General features: G+C 40.6%; 1 pseudogene; it reads right to left on the reverse strand.

The window, feature by feature from the left end:
- Window positions 1-3,118: 3,118 nt before the first annotated feature.
- LOC131899814 (F-box-like/WD repeat-containing protein TBL1XR1) lies at window positions 3,119-4,706 on the reverse strand (annotated as a pseudogene).
- Window positions 4,707-18,497: the final 13,791 nt, after the last annotated feature.

An 18,497-nucleotide genomic window follows, 5' to 3' on the forward strand; every position in this document is an offset into this window, starting at 1 on the left:
ATTTCTTCTTTGACTCATTGGTGATTCAATTGGGCATTAATCAGTTTCCATGAGATTGTAGGCTTTCTGTAATTTTTGTTGTTGTTGAAATCTAACTTTAAGCCATGGTGGTCTGATAAGATACAGGAGGTTATTTCAATTTTTTTGTATCTGTTTAGATTATCTTTGTGACCAAGCATGTAGGCAATTTTGGAGAAGGTTCCATGGGGTGCTGAGAAGAAGGTATATTCTTTTGTGTTAGGGTGGAATATTCTGTAGATATCTATTAAGTCTATTTGAGTCATAATGTCTGTTTGTTTTCTTGTTTCTCTGTTAAATTTCTGTTTGGCAGACCTGTCCATTGGTGAGAGTGGGGTGTTGAAGTCTCCCACTACTAGTGTATGGGGTTTGATGTGTGATTTAAGCTTTAGTAATGTTTCTTTTACAAATGTAGGTGCCCTTGTATTTGGGGCATAAATATTCAGAATTGAGACTTCATCTTGTCAGATTTTTCCCTGTAATGTCCTTCCCAATCTCTTTCTATTGATTTTAGTCTGAAGTCTATTTTATTAGATATTAGGATAGCTACACCAGCTTGCTTCTTAAATCCATTTCATTGGAAAGTCTTTTCCCAGCCTTTTATTCTGAGATAGTGTCTGTCTTTGAAGTTGGGATGTGTTTCTTGTATGTGACAGAAGGATGGATCCTGTTTTCATGTCCATTTTGTTAGCCTGTGTCTTTTTATAGGTGAATTGAGACCATTGATATTAATGGATATTAATGACCAGTGATTGTTAATTCCTGTTATTTTTTGGTGGTAGTGTTGTACGTTGCCCTTCTTTGGCATTTTTTGGTGTGGGACTATCTATTGCCTGTGTTTTCATGAGTGTATCTAACTTCCTTAGGTTGGATTTTTCCTTCAAGTGCTTTCTGTAGGGCTGGATTCATGGAAAGATATTGTTTAAATCTGGTTTTTATCATGGAATATTTTGTTTATTCCGTCTATGTTGATTTCGAGTTTTGCTGGGTATAATAGTCTGAGTTGGCATCCATGGTCTCTTAGTGTCTGCATAAAGTCTGTCCAGGACCTTCTGGCTTTTAGAGTCTCCATTGAGAAGTCAAGTGTTATTCTTATGGGTCTGCCTTTATATGTTACTTGGCCTTTTTCCTTTGCAGCTCTTAATATTTTTTTCTTTATACTTTATGATTAGTGGTTTGATTATTATGTGGCAGAGGGACTTTTTTTGGAATCCAGTCTATTTGCTGTTCTGTAACCTTCTTGTATTTTTATAGGCATTTCTTTCCCTAGGTTGGGAAAGTTTTCTTCTATGATTTTGTTGAATATATTTTCTGTGCCTTTGAGTTGGTATTCTTCTCCTTCTTCTATCCCTATTATTCTTAGGTTTAGTCTTTTCATGGTGTCCCAAATTTCCTGGACATTTTGGGTCATGACTTTCTTGGCTTTAGTGTTTTCTTGGACTGATGAATCTATTTCCTCTACTGTATCTTTAATACCAGAGATCCGCTCTTCCGTCTCTTGCATTCTGTTGGTTATACTTGATTCTGTAGTTCCAGTTTGTTTAGTCAGATTTTCCACTTCCAGAATTACCTCAATTTGTGTCTTCTTTGTTGTCTCCATTTCAGTTTTCAAATCTTGAACTGTTTCCCTCACTTGTTTAATTGCTTTCTTTTGGCTTTCTTTAAGGGGTTTACTGATTTCTTCCCATTTTTTGTTTGACTTTTCCTCGATTTCTTTTTTCTTTCTTTTTTTCATTTTTCTTTATCCACCTATCCCCCCTCCTCCCTCCTCCCACCACCTAGCCTTCTTTCCCAAGCCACCCAGCATCCCCACATCCCCCAAATCGAGGTCTCCCATGGAGAGTCAGCAGAGCCCAGCACACTGAGCCTAGGCAGGTCCAAGCTCCTGCCCATTGCACCAAGGCTGTGCAAGGTGTCACACCACAGGCACCAGGCTCCAGAATCCTGCTCGTAGAGCAGGGACAGATCCCGATCCCCCTGCCTGGATGCCCCCCAAACAGTTCAAGCCAAACAACCATCTTCTGTATCTGGAGGGCCTAGTTCAGTCCCACAGGGGCTCCACATCCACCAGTCCACAGTTCATGGGCCTTCACTAGTGTGGCCAGTCATCTCTGCCCATCTTCCAAACAAGAATTCCACTTCCCTTGCCTGCAGAATCCCTTCTCTCTCTCATCAATTGGATTCCTGGAACTCAGCCTGGTGCCTGGCTATGGATCTCTGCATCTGCCTCATCAGTCACTGGACAAAGGCTCTATGATGACAGCAAGGTTATTAGCTAGACTGGTCCCCAGATTTGACCAGTCCAGGCACCCTCTAGTTCACAGTTACGGGGGAACACATAGAATTTTTGAAGTTTACTGGAATGCAGGAGGAGACAAAGTTGGAGTCAGTGCATCAGATGGTTCAGTTTGTGTCTTACACCTTCAGAAATAGCATTACTTGTTGGAAGCCATGGACTGACTATGAATGTGTACATAGCCACAAGACTATCCCTGACCCACGTACTGCTATAGTCCCACTTGAACCATGGCCAGTCCACTACAGCCAAATCTAAGAGAAATATATACATGCAGTGTATATGAACACAGCTGTCTGTTGTGTATGAACCAGAAATCCAAGGTGGGGTCATCCTTGTTGATTCCTGAGAGCCTCCCCAGCACCCTGCCCCTTCCTATTCCCATGATATCCTTATCTATCATGGTATCTCCCTGAAGGGGAAAAAGATTATAATCTATGGTGTTTGCTGATTTAAAGGGGAGAAACAAGGCTGTCATTAACATCCAAAACTGACACGTGTGTGGTTTGCTCTTATAACACATATTCTATCTCTTTTGCTTTTCATATCCAAACTTCTAAATGCTACTTAGGAGCACAGCAGGTTAGATCCCAGCACTTGGTGAGCGGAATTCACAAGCTGGGATGAGACTATCATCTTCAGGGTACAGCTGTGTTCATATACACTGCATGTATATATTTCTCTTAGATTTGGCTGTAGTGGACTGGTCATGGTTCAAGTGGGACTATAGCAGTACGTGGTTCAGGGATAGCCTTGTGGCTATGTACACATTCATAGTCAGTCCATGGCTTCCAACTAGTAATACTATTTCTGAAAGTGTAAGACACAAACTGAACCATCTGATGCACTGACTCCAACTTTGTCTCCTCCTACATTCCAGCAAACTTCAAAAATTCTATGTGTTCCCCCATAACTGTGAACTAGAGCACCTGTCTATGTGTTCCAGATGTGCACACATTTGTCAAAAGAACCACTTGCCAGATATCTGCCATCAGGCCTGAAAGCCATACTGTACATGGGCTCTTGGTGTTTTGTCAAAGTATGGAATCAAATCTCTGGGTCTACGTCCCATAACCTAACTGTAGAATCAAAGGATGTACTTTCTAGCATAAGGTTGGCATTTGGATTATTTGTCCCTGGTCCTGTTGGACTCCATTTAATAGTATAAATTTCTTTATTATGTGCTTGCAAATAATGGACACAGTTATCTTGCTTCAAACTCCAAATTTTCAAGGTCATGTCATCAGAACACAGGGCCAAGGGATTACCAGTTGGGTCCCATTTGATAGTGTTTACTTCATTCATGTGTTCCTGGAATGTTTTGATAGGTCTGTCTTGTCCTAATTTGCAGAAATGAATGTACATATCTGTACTACAAAATGCAAATGTGTTTTTGCTCTGCCAGTCAACATCCAGTGCTGGGGCTGAATAGAAACGAAACTGCTGCCTAATTAGCTTCACCAGTGTGTGATCCCAAATAACAGTGGTCTTATCTACGTCAGCACTTAGGATGAAATTTCCTTTCTTATTCCATTTTAATGCAAATATAGAGCATTTATGTTACCAAAAGGTGCTGGCAAGATTACCATCTTTAGTCCATATTCAGGCAAATCCATCATATGACCCAGTTGCTAGAAGTTTACCTTCACTATTCCAATCTAAAGAAGTGACATCCTTGTTTCTGGGAACATCCTGTCCTCCTTCCCGTATGCAATGTCTAAGCACCAGCTGCGTGGGACCATTAGTGCTGTTGTCACTAAGATTTCATATCCTTGCTGTGGAGTCTCTAGACCCTGATGCCAGGAGATCACTAACAGGGTTCCAGGCACAGATGAAAACTTCAGATTCATGGCCCTGTAGCACAACTGCTTTCTTTTGGGGGGGGGATTTTAACATCCCCATCTATTTCCATTGTGTCAGTGTGATTATTTGTGGTGGTATGTGCTCCATTCTCCTCCCCATTTGCTGTGTTCTCTCCATTTTTTGCAGATCCTTGCTGGTTAGTGGCTGCAGCGGCAGCATGCTGCTGTGCAAGCTTGTCTCTATAGGCTTGTTGTCTTGTTTGGACTACACCAGGCATAACAGCATCTATCAGGGACAGACTCTATGGGTCGGCCATCAAATAAGGTGCCATCCTCATTTATGCTAACTTCTGCCTCTACATATTGTAGGCCTTTCTGGATGATAGATGTCAATGCAGCAGGTGGGACAAGGGCACAATTTATATTGGACTGACTTATATGGCTCTCCAAAGGTAAATGTTGAATGAGATAATCCTGACTCTTGCAAGTACCTATATACCAAGAAGTTCACCTCATCACTGCTGCTACTCATCTTTATTCCCACTTAAACCATGAGGTCACAACACAGGATATAACCCATTGGCAGTGCGTTAATGTGAGGAGGTACAACTAGATATCTGACCATGAAACACAAGTTGCTGAGGCTGATTGGTGACGCTGTCCACTTCTGGACTCACAATGCTCCCCTCCTGGCCGCCTTCAGCACCCCTAGGCGCCCTGGGGTGCAGGTGCTGACAGCAGGGCAGGGAGTCTGGTGGGGGAGGGGTGCAGGGTCAGAGCTCAGCACTGAGGCAGGAGGGGAGCTGTTACTAAGGGAGAGAGCCAAGGACGAGTGGCTCATGGCTCAGGTTCGGCACCAGGGAGCTCACCTAAAAATTTAAATGAATATAAACCCACAACCCTCAGTAACTGAACAATTATATCCTTGCTTATTAATCCCAGAGAATCAGCAACTGGTGTTCACAAAAAGTTCTCTATGTGTCAAATGCCCTTCAATTGACTAATAGTTATAGAAGAAATAAAACCCCATGTGCACCCATCCCCAGGAATACTACTCAGCAATAAAAAGAAATTGGCTCTTCATTGTAGCTAGAGTTTTCCTACCTGGCCCACAGTCAGGACAAATCTTTGTCACCTGCCAGTCCCACAGCCTCTCAGACCCAACCAAGTAAACACACAGAGACTTATAGTGCTTACAAACTGTATGGCCGTGGCAGGCTTCTTGCTAACTGTTCTTATATCTTAAATGAATCCATTTCCATAAATCTATACCTTGCCACGTGGCTCGTGGCTTACCGGCATCTTTACATGCTGCTTGTCATGGCAGCGGCTGGCATTGTCTCCCTCTGCCTTCCTGTTCTCTCAATTCTCCTCTCTGTTAGTCCCACCTATACTTCCTGCCTGGCCACTGGCCAATCAGTGTTTTATTTATTGACCAATCAGAGCAATTTGACATACAGACCATCCCACAGCACTTCATTATAATTTTATATGCACAGCAAGGAAAATGAAACCCAGTGTGTGTGGGGGGTGTTATGTGTGTGTATAAATTAACATATGCCAATAACAAAGACTTTACAACACCTGGTGGTCCCTGTAAAAGGAATAATATTTTTGAAATGACAGAATTATCAAAATGAAAAACAGATCAAGGGCATGGGGATTGAGGAGAGGTGGAAGTGGGATGGAAACAATATGCCTCTGAAAAGGCAGTGGGGAAGATCCCTGTGGTAATGGAAACCTTCTTTACTTTGTATCAAGGACAATATCATGACTAATATATGTTTGCAAGAATTTCCAGTTTATCATTGGAGAGAGATATACAAAATGTTATAAACAATCTATTTTGATTCTTATAAATACATGTGAATATGCAAGTGTATTAAAGTAGAATCAAAATAATTGTCTCTACACTGTACTCCTCTTCATTGCCTGCACCAAGGATGGAATGAACTACTCCCATTGCCACATCCTTGGCAGTCAATATCTCCTTTACAATTTGTCTTACCAAGAAAGTGGCAAAATCAGTGTTGGATTTGGAATCTCTAAATATCATTGTTTTAGTGCTACAGAATGCTGTGAAGTTATTGTAATCATGAGATTATGGTTCTTCTGAGAGGCTTTCATTGCTTATGAGTAGAGTGTTGGATACATCAAATCTATGAAGTGAGTGTCTTAGAAGCAGTTGCTTGGTGTGTTGCTTTGGGGAAGGCTGCTGCTGCTGCTGCTGCTGCTGCTGCTGCTGCTCCACATACAACATCTTACCCAGGGAAGATCCATGGCCCCGCGTGAAGACAGAAATAGCATACTTTCCTTCTCCTTGGAGCAAAAGGTTCCAGGAGATACTTGTCATCAGCTCCATGTCTTAATCTGGTCCCCCAGTCTGATTCACTTGTACCATGCATTCTGATCTCCCCACCCAACAGAACACATATCCCTCATTTCTCACACACTTGTCTCCTGTTAAGTCCTTCCCTCCCCACCATCAGAGAACACAGACACAAATATTTCCTTGTGAGTCTTATTTTATTTTCATCATATTTGAGTATTTGTTGGTGTAAAAATTCACTTCATAGTTGACCACTGCCCTGTATGAGGTGAGACCTCAAAGATGGTTCTTGAAGTCTTACCTAGCCCAACTAGTTGTCCACATACTAGATGATGGAGTAGATGGAGTTCTCCTCCATTACTTAGCTGTCCTCTGAACTATCTTTTCTTGACTTCTTGTTCTTGTCATGATTTTGGTGGGATTTTGCTGGTCTTGCCTTCTTGAGTTTGGATGCAGTGGCCTTAGTTTTAGAACTAAGGAGACCTTCCTCGCCAAATCACTCCGTATTGGGGCACTTCTTGACTTCTTCACTGCTTTTGCCTTCTTTATAGAAGAGAAAACTGAAAGACAGGTTTTGAGGAAGAAGATGGAGGAGGGATAGAAACAGGAACTGAATGGAAAATGAAGTGGTTAGAGGGGTGTGTGTGCTGGGTGGGTGAGGACTGTAGAGAAGTCTTGGAGGCAGGGAGTCAAAGGCAACAACAGAAAAAAGCTTGGGTAGCTCAGCTCACCTTGGCTTTCTGCTTTGCTAGATTTCTCCACTCTTATACAGTCCAAAATATTCTGCCTAGGGAATGACACCACTCATAGTGGGCATGTCTTCCCACTTCAACTTAAGTAATCAAGATAACCACTGCCATCATATCAACAAGTCAACTTGGTCTACATAACTCTTCCATTGAGCCACCTTCCCTAATGATTCTATGTAGTTTCAAGTCAACAATGAACAACCATGGGGATAAATCTGATAAAATACTTAGAAGCTCTATACACCATAAGTTACAAAGAATTGTGGAAATAAACTAATGTACGAAGACCTAAATTAAAGGAGATGTGCCTCACTCAATTGTCAGGAAAGTCAATGTTGTTGAGATACATATTCATCTCAATTTTGTATCAATAAACCAAGTTCATTCCTAATCAAAATCTCAGAAATATTTTTTAAAAACACACAGAAAATAGCAGAAGACAATGTTTACATTCACACATCAGTACAAAGAACATAACTTTTGAAGAACCAAGAACATAGCTTATTATAAAGTCATCATAATAAGGAGATTGTGAAAATGGCATAACAATAGAAATGTATCAGTAGAATAGAGCCTAGAAATATACCTACATGTTATAGCATACATATGGGGAACCAATTATTATAAGGACACAAAGGAATATTGCAGGAGAAAGGCTAGACTTTATATCAGCTGAGTATAGAACTTCTAGGTATCCATATGTGAACAACACTTCCATCCATACTTTTAATTTATAGAAAAGTATGTCAGAATGTGCTGGAGATATGTTTCAATTTAAGAGCACGTTCTGCTCTTGCAGAGACCTTGAATTCAGTTCCCAGCACCCACATCAGGATCAGGTAGCTTCACAACCATCTGTTACTCCAGCTCCAAGGGTACAACACCCTGTTCTGGACTCTGTAGGCACCTGAACTCACATGTACTCCAACTCACACACATGTATACATAGAATTTTATTTTTATTATAATTTTTAGTTAAATAAGTATTATTATGTATATTTGATGGCTACATCATGACATTGTGAGGGTATATGTAGAGAATAAAATGGTTATTGTGATGAAGCTGATTAATTGATTCATCTCACATAGTTAATGTTTGGGAGGATGGACAATAAAAGCATATATTAATTTAACAATCCCCTTGACATAAGTCAGTGGTATTAATTTTAGTCTTCATGCTGTTCCTTAGCTCCCCAAACTTGTTCATTGCATGCGTACACATAATTTTTAATTAAATAATTAAATAATTAAATTAAAACAAAAGAGTGAGAATGGATAATAGATTCAGCTTACATGCCACAACTGAAAGAATAATGCACATTAAAGAATACATAGTAGAAATCTTTGCTTTGTTAGGGTGGTGTGGATCAGGGAAGAGACAGGACTGTGACAGGCAGTGACATATAATGAGTTTGACGTGTATCAAACTCCTCCCAGGAAGACATGATCCAGATGCAGTGGAACAAGACCACCACCAACAGAAGAATAGGCCAAAAGACCTTCCAGGAAAGAAGCTGTCATGGATAATTTTTATTGTCACTTTGATTGGATTAAGAAATACCAAGTACACTAATAAGGTAAATCTTTGGGAATGTTTGTAAAAATATTATAGAATGCTATCCTCCAGGAATGACATGACCATTGCCTTCTAGAAATCTCAGCAGCTGTGATTACCCCCAGGAGACCTTCACAAGATTGGGCCCATTTTCTTTCTGTCATAGAGGGATAGAATGGGTCCACAGGGCCCCAACTCCCCTGAGATATATAGACAATTAGCAGTTGCTAGGGGGAGGGACTCACAAGGCTTCTCTGAAGGTTTAGACAATTAACAGTGGCTAGAGGGATAAGCTTATGAGCTCCCCACTTCCTGAGAATATTCAGGCAGTTAACAGTTTCTAGGGGAGAGTGAGAGACATATTTTTCATTGGGATAGCTACTCATAAGTTGTCCACACTCCCATAAGTAACCCCAGTTAAACTCACTTGTGCAGTGAGCTAGACTTGATTGGAATAATTTCTCTGGTATGTTATTTGGTACCCTATTTGGAGTGAATAGACATTTGTTCATCTCTAGGAAAAGTTAACAACACTTGTCAGGGACAAGGATAGAATCTCTAGTTAGTGGAAAAATACAGACCCCCATAAGACAGGGAACTAGATCATCTTACAGTCAGGTTGCCTAGCAACAGGACATTGAGGCAGAGCCCTTGACCCTTTCACCCTGTAAACATCCTATACAAACATCCTGTTAGCTTGCCCCACCTTATGCAGATGACAGCTTCTTGCTCCCCATACCCTGTAGAAACTATATAAACCCTCTTGGAGAAAAATAAAGTGGCACCTTGATCAGAATCTAGACTTGGTGTGTTTCCTTGTATCTCCTGTCCCTATCATTCCGTCCTTAGGGTGGTCGAGAACCCGTTGAAGCCCTGCAGGCGGGGCAAGCACTTGATACCAAAACTGGGAAACCACAAAACCAAAGATGAGTTTTCAAGGAGTACTTGCATCATTTATGTTGTGGGTGATGAGACATGTAATTAAAGCTAAGCTATCTAAGCATATTCAGGAGCAATCTCAATAGGGCCATTATTCCCTAGTTCATGTAGTACGAACTGGCATGCCTTTCTACTGCAGTAGCGGTTGCATTGTCCCTGTAATGGGTGAAAAGATTTGCAACTCTGACAACTCCATCTGAAGGTGGAGTGTCTGTTAGAGAGAATGCTGTGGGATAATACTCTTGTACACTATAAAGATTTGTCACTTAAATTGGTTTAATAAAACACTAGTTCTCCAGGAGCTAGGCAGGGAAGTATAGGTGGGGTGACCAAACTAAGAATGCTGGGAAGAAGAAGGATGGAGTCAGGATTCACCAGCCAGATACAGAAGAAACAAGATGAGAATGTCAGACTGAGAAAAGGTAACAAGCCACGTGGCTAAACATAGGTAAGAATTATGGGTTAATTTAAGTGTAAGAGCAAGTTAGCAATGAGCCTGAGCTATAGACCGAGCATTTATAATTAATATAAGCCTCTGTGTGGTAATTTGTGAAGGGGATACTGGGTATTTGGGAGTTGCTGGTGGGACATAATCCTCCAATTACACATGGTGATCCAACGTGCTGCAATACATCCACATAAAACCTGAGAAATCTTAAAAAACATTCTAAATGCACAGAAACAGAGCCACATTAGGCTTCCTAGGCTTTCATCCCAGCTGCAGTACCCACAAAATGGAGATGGCCACCAACCACCATTAGCTAAGTAAGCCACATGGCTAGTTTCTGCAGTCTCTCACAGAGGCCACAGTACAGAGAGGCTTCTTCCAGCCACTGCCTGCCGGCTTAAGCTATCAGTGCAAGATCTGTCAGCATGCTGCATGGAGGATGTAGAATTTCCTCATACAGACAAAAAGGGCTAAAGATACACAGTAAAAACAGATTCAGACAAAAAAAAGGCCTCTAAATAGGTCACAGTATGTTTGAAAAAATGCATAGGCTTTGGAAAGAGAAGAAAAAGGGTAACTTAAATAATAGTAAAGTCCTTAAAAAAGGAATAGAGTAATCAAAAATATAATAAGTCTGCTGTGGATATTGTTCTGTAAAAATAAAACACTGATTGGTCAGTGGCCAGGCAGGAAGTATAGGTGGGTGGCCACGCAGGAAGTATAGGTGGGACAAGGAGAGAAGAGAATTCTGGGAAGCGGAAGGCTGAGTCAGAGACACTGCTAGCCTCCACTATGACAAGCCACATATGAAGATGCCGGTAAGCCACGAGCCACATGGCAAGGTATAGATTTATAGAAATGGATTAATTTAAGATATAAGAATAGTTAGCAAGAAGCCTGCCACGGCCATACAGTTTGTAAGCAATATAAGTCTCTGTGTTAACTTGGTCGGGTCTGAGAGGCTATGGGACTGGCAGGTGACAGAAGATTTGTCCTGACTGTGGGCCAGGCAGGAAAACTCTAGCTACAATAAGTCACATAAAGATAGGAAATACGAAGAGAGTCTGGATTTTGTATTTTGTTGTGTTTTCTTTGGAATTTTTGACTTAATGAACAAATGATAACTGCTAAGAGACATTTAATTATAAAAGCTGCTGGATTAAGCCAACCTATGTATTTTAAAAATATCTTGACTTCAAAATTTAAGTCAAAAGATTTGTTACTTTGGGAAAGAGGAACTGCTTTTATTTCCATAGGCTCTGGATTCATTCTGGGTTAAGAAAAATCAGGTTTGATCAAGGAAAACCCCTTGAAATCCTGACTACAGACATGGGGAAAATAAATCTAAATTAACTACAAAACATGTAACATATATTTTACCTGATCAGACATAAAACAAAGAAATAGCTTTGACTGGCTTATGTACAATGCACAGTTTATATTTGAAATAATACAGAGATATATGTTACCCTTAAAAGTTTATATGTTTTCAAAACAATGGGACCAGGAATCAATAAAAATGATGGCCCAGATGATCCAGCATCCAAAACAGCTTCAAGGCCACTAAGATGATCCAGCCTCACAAAATACTATAGCCAAGACTTAACAATTATCCTAAATTTTCTCAATGTCCCGAAAAGATTACCAGTGCCCCCAATCAACAGGAAGTAGTCTAGAGAACTATGCCCACATTCCCAAAAAATAGATGATGGATGTTTGTCATTGTTTAGGGGGTTGGTTACAAGTTGTTATTGGTCATAGTCAATTTTTTTCTAAAAGAAGAAAGAAATATGACATAGAAATAAAAGAAAAAAAGGGTAGATTGTTATGATAGGGAAAAGGGGGTAGATTAATCTAGAAAACAACTATTAATTTTACATATTTTATATTGGTATGGATTTTAGTTTATTAATACAAATTTAAAGTTAATTTTGTTATACTGAATGTATATTTCTACTCTTGTTTAAGATATTATGCAGCCGGGCGGTGGTGGCGCACGCCTTTAATCCCAGCACTCGGGAGGCAGAGCCAGGCGGATCTCTGTGAGTTCAAGGCCAGCCTGGGCTACCAAGTGAGTTCCAGGAAAGGCGCAAAGCTACACAGAGAAACCCTGTCTCGAAAAACCAAAAAAAAAAAAAAAAAAAAGATATTATGCTTATGCAACTTGTTTAAATTGCAATGTAAATTAAGAAATATAGACTAATAGATAGTCATTTCTAATCGCAAACTTATAGTCATGTTAGGTATGTTTCCAAGGTCATACAGAGATATATTTCTGATAAACAGGCAATCTTCAAATACTTCAAAGACATATATAATATGGCATTTAAAATGTTTTAAGAACTTAGACTTTTTTCGACAGTGAGACACTTCTTCCAATTCAGAGGCTAGTGTGGAGAATAGCATCCACATGCCTTTTTTCTTGTAATTCCTCCTTTATGCAGGAAAGATTTTTCTGGGCAGATAGCTCCTGGCAGCACCAATTCCTTCAAAGAGGATGATGGGCATTGAAGAAATTGCATATGGAGATTGTTTTCTTTATGGCAAAAGCTAGCCATGTGGGTAAAAAACTGCCATTGTCTCAATTGCTGACAGTTACTGTCTGAACTAGAGCATCAGGAAGCAAGAAAGGTGACTGCCAAACTTTGCCAAGACAAGGTAGAACAGTCCTTCAAAATTCCCTGCTTCACAGGACAAAGTCTGTCAGATATTATAGGCCTGTAGGCCAGAGTTGGATGCCCCAACATTACAGAGGAACTTGGGGTGACTGTCCAGGCAGCTTGAGGTCCCTGTCATTAGGCAACATTTCACTCCTCTGGGGCCTTTGATGGAGTTGAAGACTAAATAGTTATAATTATAGCTTTCCTTCCTTATAATAGAAAGAAAATTAGATACAAAACTTTAGACTCACCAAGATAAGAGATAATTAAGTATTTCTCTAATTTTGCCAAATGCAAATGGATTAGATATTGTTACTGTAATTCTTACTTAATAACTGTTTTTGTTGTATATAATCTTACTATGTTAAAGTTAAAACCTTTTTTAATTAGAAAAAAGGAAGAACTGCTGTGTAATAATCCTCTTGTACACTGTGATTTGTCAATTGAATTGATTTAATAAAACACTGATTGGCTAGTAGCCAGGCAAGGAGTATACATGGGGTGACCAAACTAAGAATCTGGGAGGAGAAAGGGCAGAATCAGGAGTCACCAGCCAGACACAGAGGAAGCAAGATGAGAATGCCATACCAAGCCATGTGGCTAAACTTAGATAAGAATTATGTGTTGCCGGGTGGTGGTGGTGCATGCCTTTAATCCCAGCACTCAGGAGGCAGAGCCAGGCGGATCTCTGTGAGTTCAAGGCCAGCCTGGGCTACCAAGTGAGTTCCAGGAAAGGCACAAAGCTACATAGAGAAACCCTGTCTCAAAAAAACAAAAACAAACAAACAAAAAAACCAAAACAACAACAAAAAAACCCAAGAATTATGTGTTAAGTGTAAGAGCTAGTTAGAAATAAGCCTGGGCTACTGGCCGAGCATTTATAATTAATAAAAGCCTCTATGTGATAATTTGGGAAGTGGCTGCTGGGTATTTGAGAGTTGCTTGCAGGACAGAAACCTCTAATTACAGGAAAATTTCAGGATGTCTGTCATCCTCTATGTGGTATGGAGTGGCAATCCTCCTTGATGAATGAGTTCTGCCATATAAGTATGGAATTTGTCCCAAAATGGCTAACAAGCTAGGGAATGTATTACATCCATGAAGCAGGCTATGGCATCAGTTCCATGCCCTTTCATGTAGGTAGTAAAACATGCAAGTCAGGCTGAGCTGTCTGCCTAGAAAAAAATTTGCTGCATAAAGGATGAATTACAAGGAAAAAAAGCATGTGGATGCTATTCTCCACACTAGCCTCTAAATTGGAAGAAGAAGTCAGGGAGAAAGACCAAATGAGATAGGCTTTCTGGCTTGTTGTTTCATGCAACTGGGATTGGGAGAGCATAATGGTAAAAGGGTACAAATTTGATCTGTGTCAAAAAGCCTCTCTTGGGATCCCAAAACTTGGAACCCTTAGAAGAATTGACCAATAACAAGAAAGAGAGCAAGATAAAAGTAATAGAAGATAGCCCTCAGATCTACCCTTTTTAAAGAGGAAGAGAAAATCTATGATTTGGCATTCAGGTAAGCCTTTATAATGGTCCAGCCGGATGCATGATAATCATGGCATAGTCAGCACCTGAACTTCTTGAATTGGGAAAGACTTTTAAACAGTGGCAACAACAAAATAATATACCCTCTCACAGCCTACTTCATGAAACTGTAGGACATGGAGGCAGATGGGTTCAGTCTGAGCACTTAGAAGCAGAGAAACTGAGTAACCAAACCACCCATCTATCCAGAAGACAAAGGCTGCATAATCTTAAGCTACAGGAAGAAAATCAGTCCTTGATGCACTGGCTCATAGTAGCCATTTGGGATGCTTGCTTATCACCAACTAAAGTCCCCATGGATAGGAGGGACTAAACAATGATAGAAGGGCAGACATTATTACTGAGGAACTGGAAAAAGCAGTGTTTGATTCCCAGATCACTGATCATATGGTTCACAGGAGAGGTAAGATAGAGGTAGATTCACTAAGGACCTTGGGATTGATATAGGGCTTTAGTGGTATTGCTAAAAGTGCCATGGGTGTGTGTGATTCTTACAAGGTGGGAGAGGCTATGGCAGATCTGAGTGATTTAGACTGACACCTAAGTCAAATTTGTAAAGTACCAAAGCAATCAAGACTGGGTGAGAACAAGTAAAAGCATACAAAAGGGTCTGTGTAGGTCACTTGAAAGCAAATGTGTCAAAATTTGTGTTGTCAGAGTTCCAAGGGAAAGCACTCTACAGAAAGGCAAAAATCAGTGCTTGTGAGCCTCCAGGAGTCTCAAAAACCCAAGTGAATGTTTAATAAAAACATTCACAATAAAGTAATGTAGATGAAAAGACTTAAGTTTGTCCCAGGGGTGAATATTCACTATCCCCGTAAAAGTAATTTGTACACATTTCTCTCTTGCAGAAAAGTGTACTGGGGTAGAAGTTGATCACCTACCCAGGGTCCTCTAATTGACAGATGGGGTTAGTGGAGAGGGAACAACACCCTGCAGCACAAGCCCAGAGACTGTCAGATCCCAGGGAACCTGTGAGGGCACAGGAGGTGAGAGCATAGCCCTAGGCCTGGTAGAGCAAAAGGGGATCAAAGCAATGAGAGTCAGGTCAAGCCCAAGTGAGTCTTGCAGGGGTGTGTTGATGCATGACAGGTCCGTGGCATTACCCCAAATTAAGGACCAAAGGTGAATCATGAAAAATGACTGTACATTGTGGAGGACTAATTAAGGTAATATTTCATATTCATGTCGCTCTAACCAATGTTGATCTTTTGAGGAAACATTGTTACAAGTCTTTGCAAGTTATATTGGGCCATGCTATTGAAGTGTGGGATGTCCTTGAGAATGAAAAAGACTTTCTCCTCTCAGATGTGCTTAAACTAGGGCATAAGGTTCTGAATGTTCACAAGTTACCATAATCTCAACTGAGCCAGTGACTCCAGGTTCTTTGGAAATCAAATAATAAGTTTTATAGATGATGAAGTGTGAGTTATAATAATATAGACAGAAAGTAAGCAGAGCTCCAGTATAGCAGGTGGGGACTCCGAAGTACAATGGGAAGAAGCTCCAAAAGGAGCATTGCCCTGAGAGGCTTTGTCTATGGGGTTAAATAGGCTTTTAAAAAACCCTTTTTATTGGCATTCTTTTCACATGATATATTTCCTCTCCCCCAACTCCTCCTAGATCCTCCCCACCACTCTACCCATCCAACTTCAAGTTCTTTCTCTCCCTCAGAAAAAAAAAACAAAGGAAAATAGAAAAAAGACAAAAAAATACCAACAAACAAATCAGAAAGCACAAACTAAAAACAAGGAATATGTTTAGTGACAGCCAACTATTCCCGAGCATGGGGCCTACCCTGGAGTGTTATTGGTATATACAGTGTCATTCCATTGAAGAAAACTGATTTTCCTTCTCCCAGAAGCTACTAATAGCAAAGAGCTTCTAGATTAGGTGCTGGATTTTGTGCCCACTTCCTATGCTGGGATGTTGTCTGCCTTGAACTTGCACAGGCATTGTACATGCTGTCACAGCCTGTGCATTCATATGTACATCAGTCCTATTATGTCTAGAAAATACTGCTTTCTTAATATTGCCCACCACTTCTGGCTTTTACAATCTTTCTGCAGCCTCTTCCACACAAATCCCTGAGCCTTGAGGAGAGGGGTATAATAAAGATATCCCATTTAGAGCTGAATGTTCCAATGTCTTTCACTCTCTGTATGTTGTCCAGTTGTATATCTCTTTGTTGATTCCTATATACTACTAGAAGAAGCTTCTCTAGTCAGGGTTGAGGGATGCTCTGATGTGTATAGGTATGACAATACATCATTAGGAGTCATTTTATTACTATGTTCCTTTAGCAAAATAATAATTGTATGTTTCAACCTAGATTCATCACCTATCTAGTCTCTGGTTCTTGGCCACTTTAGCAGTGTCAGATATCTGTCCATCTCATGAAGTGGGCCCTAAATTCAGAATATGGTTGGTTACTATTATAACATCTGAGGCACTATTTCACCAGTACGTCTTGGAGCCAGGTCACTATTGTATGTCACAGGATTTATAGCTGGGTGATACTGATAATTATTTTCCCTTCTGTTAGCACACATATGTAGCTGGAGAATTTTTCTCCAGCTCCCGCCACCAAGTCCCGCCAGTCCCAGAGCCCACTTATAAAATAAACACACAAACTCTTATATTATTTAAACTGCTTGGCCATTAGCTCAGGCCTGTCATTGTCTAGCTCTTACTCTTATATTTAGCCCATTTCTATTAATCTTTACTTTGCCACATGGCTTGTGGCTTACCGGTACTTTACATCTTCCTTGTCCTGATGGCGGCTGGCAGTGTCTCCCTCTCTGCCTTCCACTTCCCAAAATTCTTTTCCTTGTCCCGCCTATACTTCCTGCCTAGCCAATGGCCAATCAGTGATTTATTTACTGACCAATCAGCAACACACTTGACATACAGACCATCCCACAGCACACATATATTACAGAACCACGAACACTATCCAGTATGAGTGAAGTTTCTGGTTAGACACCAGCTTGATTTCTCAAAGTTCAATGATGTAAGTAAGTGGTATCTTCAGCAATAGGGACTTACAGTCAGGTTGTGAAGGGCAACCAATAGCACTGGCATAGCCTGTGATGTTTTGAGGGGGGTCTATGTTGACCCCTTTAGTTGACAACTCATCAAGATGCAACCCATTCTTGGCACTTGTCAGCATAAGAAGTATAGTTGGAGCATTGTCTTCCCCATTATGTGGTAACTCTATTTAAATTCCTTTCATATATGTATACATTTTAGGAAGCTTCTACAGTAGTTAATTTCCATATAGCTTTTCAAGAGGCCTTTAGTGTTAGTAATCCTTCCCCATATGCCTTCCTTTACCCTGCCTCCTTCCCCCTCTCCATTTAATTCTCCTATTCTAGTTTCAGCTTTATCCCTTTATAAAAAATACTCTATTTCTCCTTCCTTGAAGATTACTTTCCTTTCCCCTGGCCCTTTACTACATACCTAACCTCTGTGGCTATTCTAAATGAAACATGCATATCTAAATCTTAAAAAAATAACATTCCCATATAAGATAAAACATACAATTTTGTCTTTCTGGGTCTGGGTTACCTCACTCAGGATGATATTTTCTGGTTCCATCTACTTACCTGCAAATTTTTAACAGCTGATTAATATTCCATTGTGTAAATGTACCACATTTTTATTCTCTATTCATGGACAACTAGGCTGTTTTCAATTTCTGGCTATTTGTGGGGCGTTTACCCAACCACCCCCACAGTTCCCCAGAGTTTTCTTGAGTGCGAGCAGCAGGAAATATTAGATAGAAGGATTTATTGTGGAGAATATCGCGGAGATAAACAGATAGAAAATAAAGGATAGCCTCGAGAGGGCCTGGAACCTATTCCAACGGGCCCCGACTGTCTCTGCCCCAGGGTTTTTCTAGAGACGCCAAGGGGTGGAGCAAAAGACCTCCTCCCCCAGCACAGCCAAGTGCAGACCATCTCAGACACCTGCACTCAGGCCCGTGGTCTAGTCATCCTCTATGAGGACCTGCTGGGTAAAGCCACGAGGAACCCGAGAACGGGCTCCCACAGGTCCCCCTTTCTTAATATATAAAAAAATAACTATTAATGGCTTACAGCAATCTCCATAGCTGTTACACCTCCCAGTATGGGAGTAGAGGATATAGATGG

The sequence above is a fragment of the Peromyscus eremicus genome, chromosome X (assembly GCF_949786415.1).
Source record: "Peromyscus eremicus chromosome X, PerEre_H2_v1, whole genome shotgun sequence".
NCBI classification, from domain to species: domain Eukaryota; kingdom Metazoa; phylum Chordata; class Mammalia; order Rodentia; family Cricetidae; genus Peromyscus; species Peromyscus eremicus.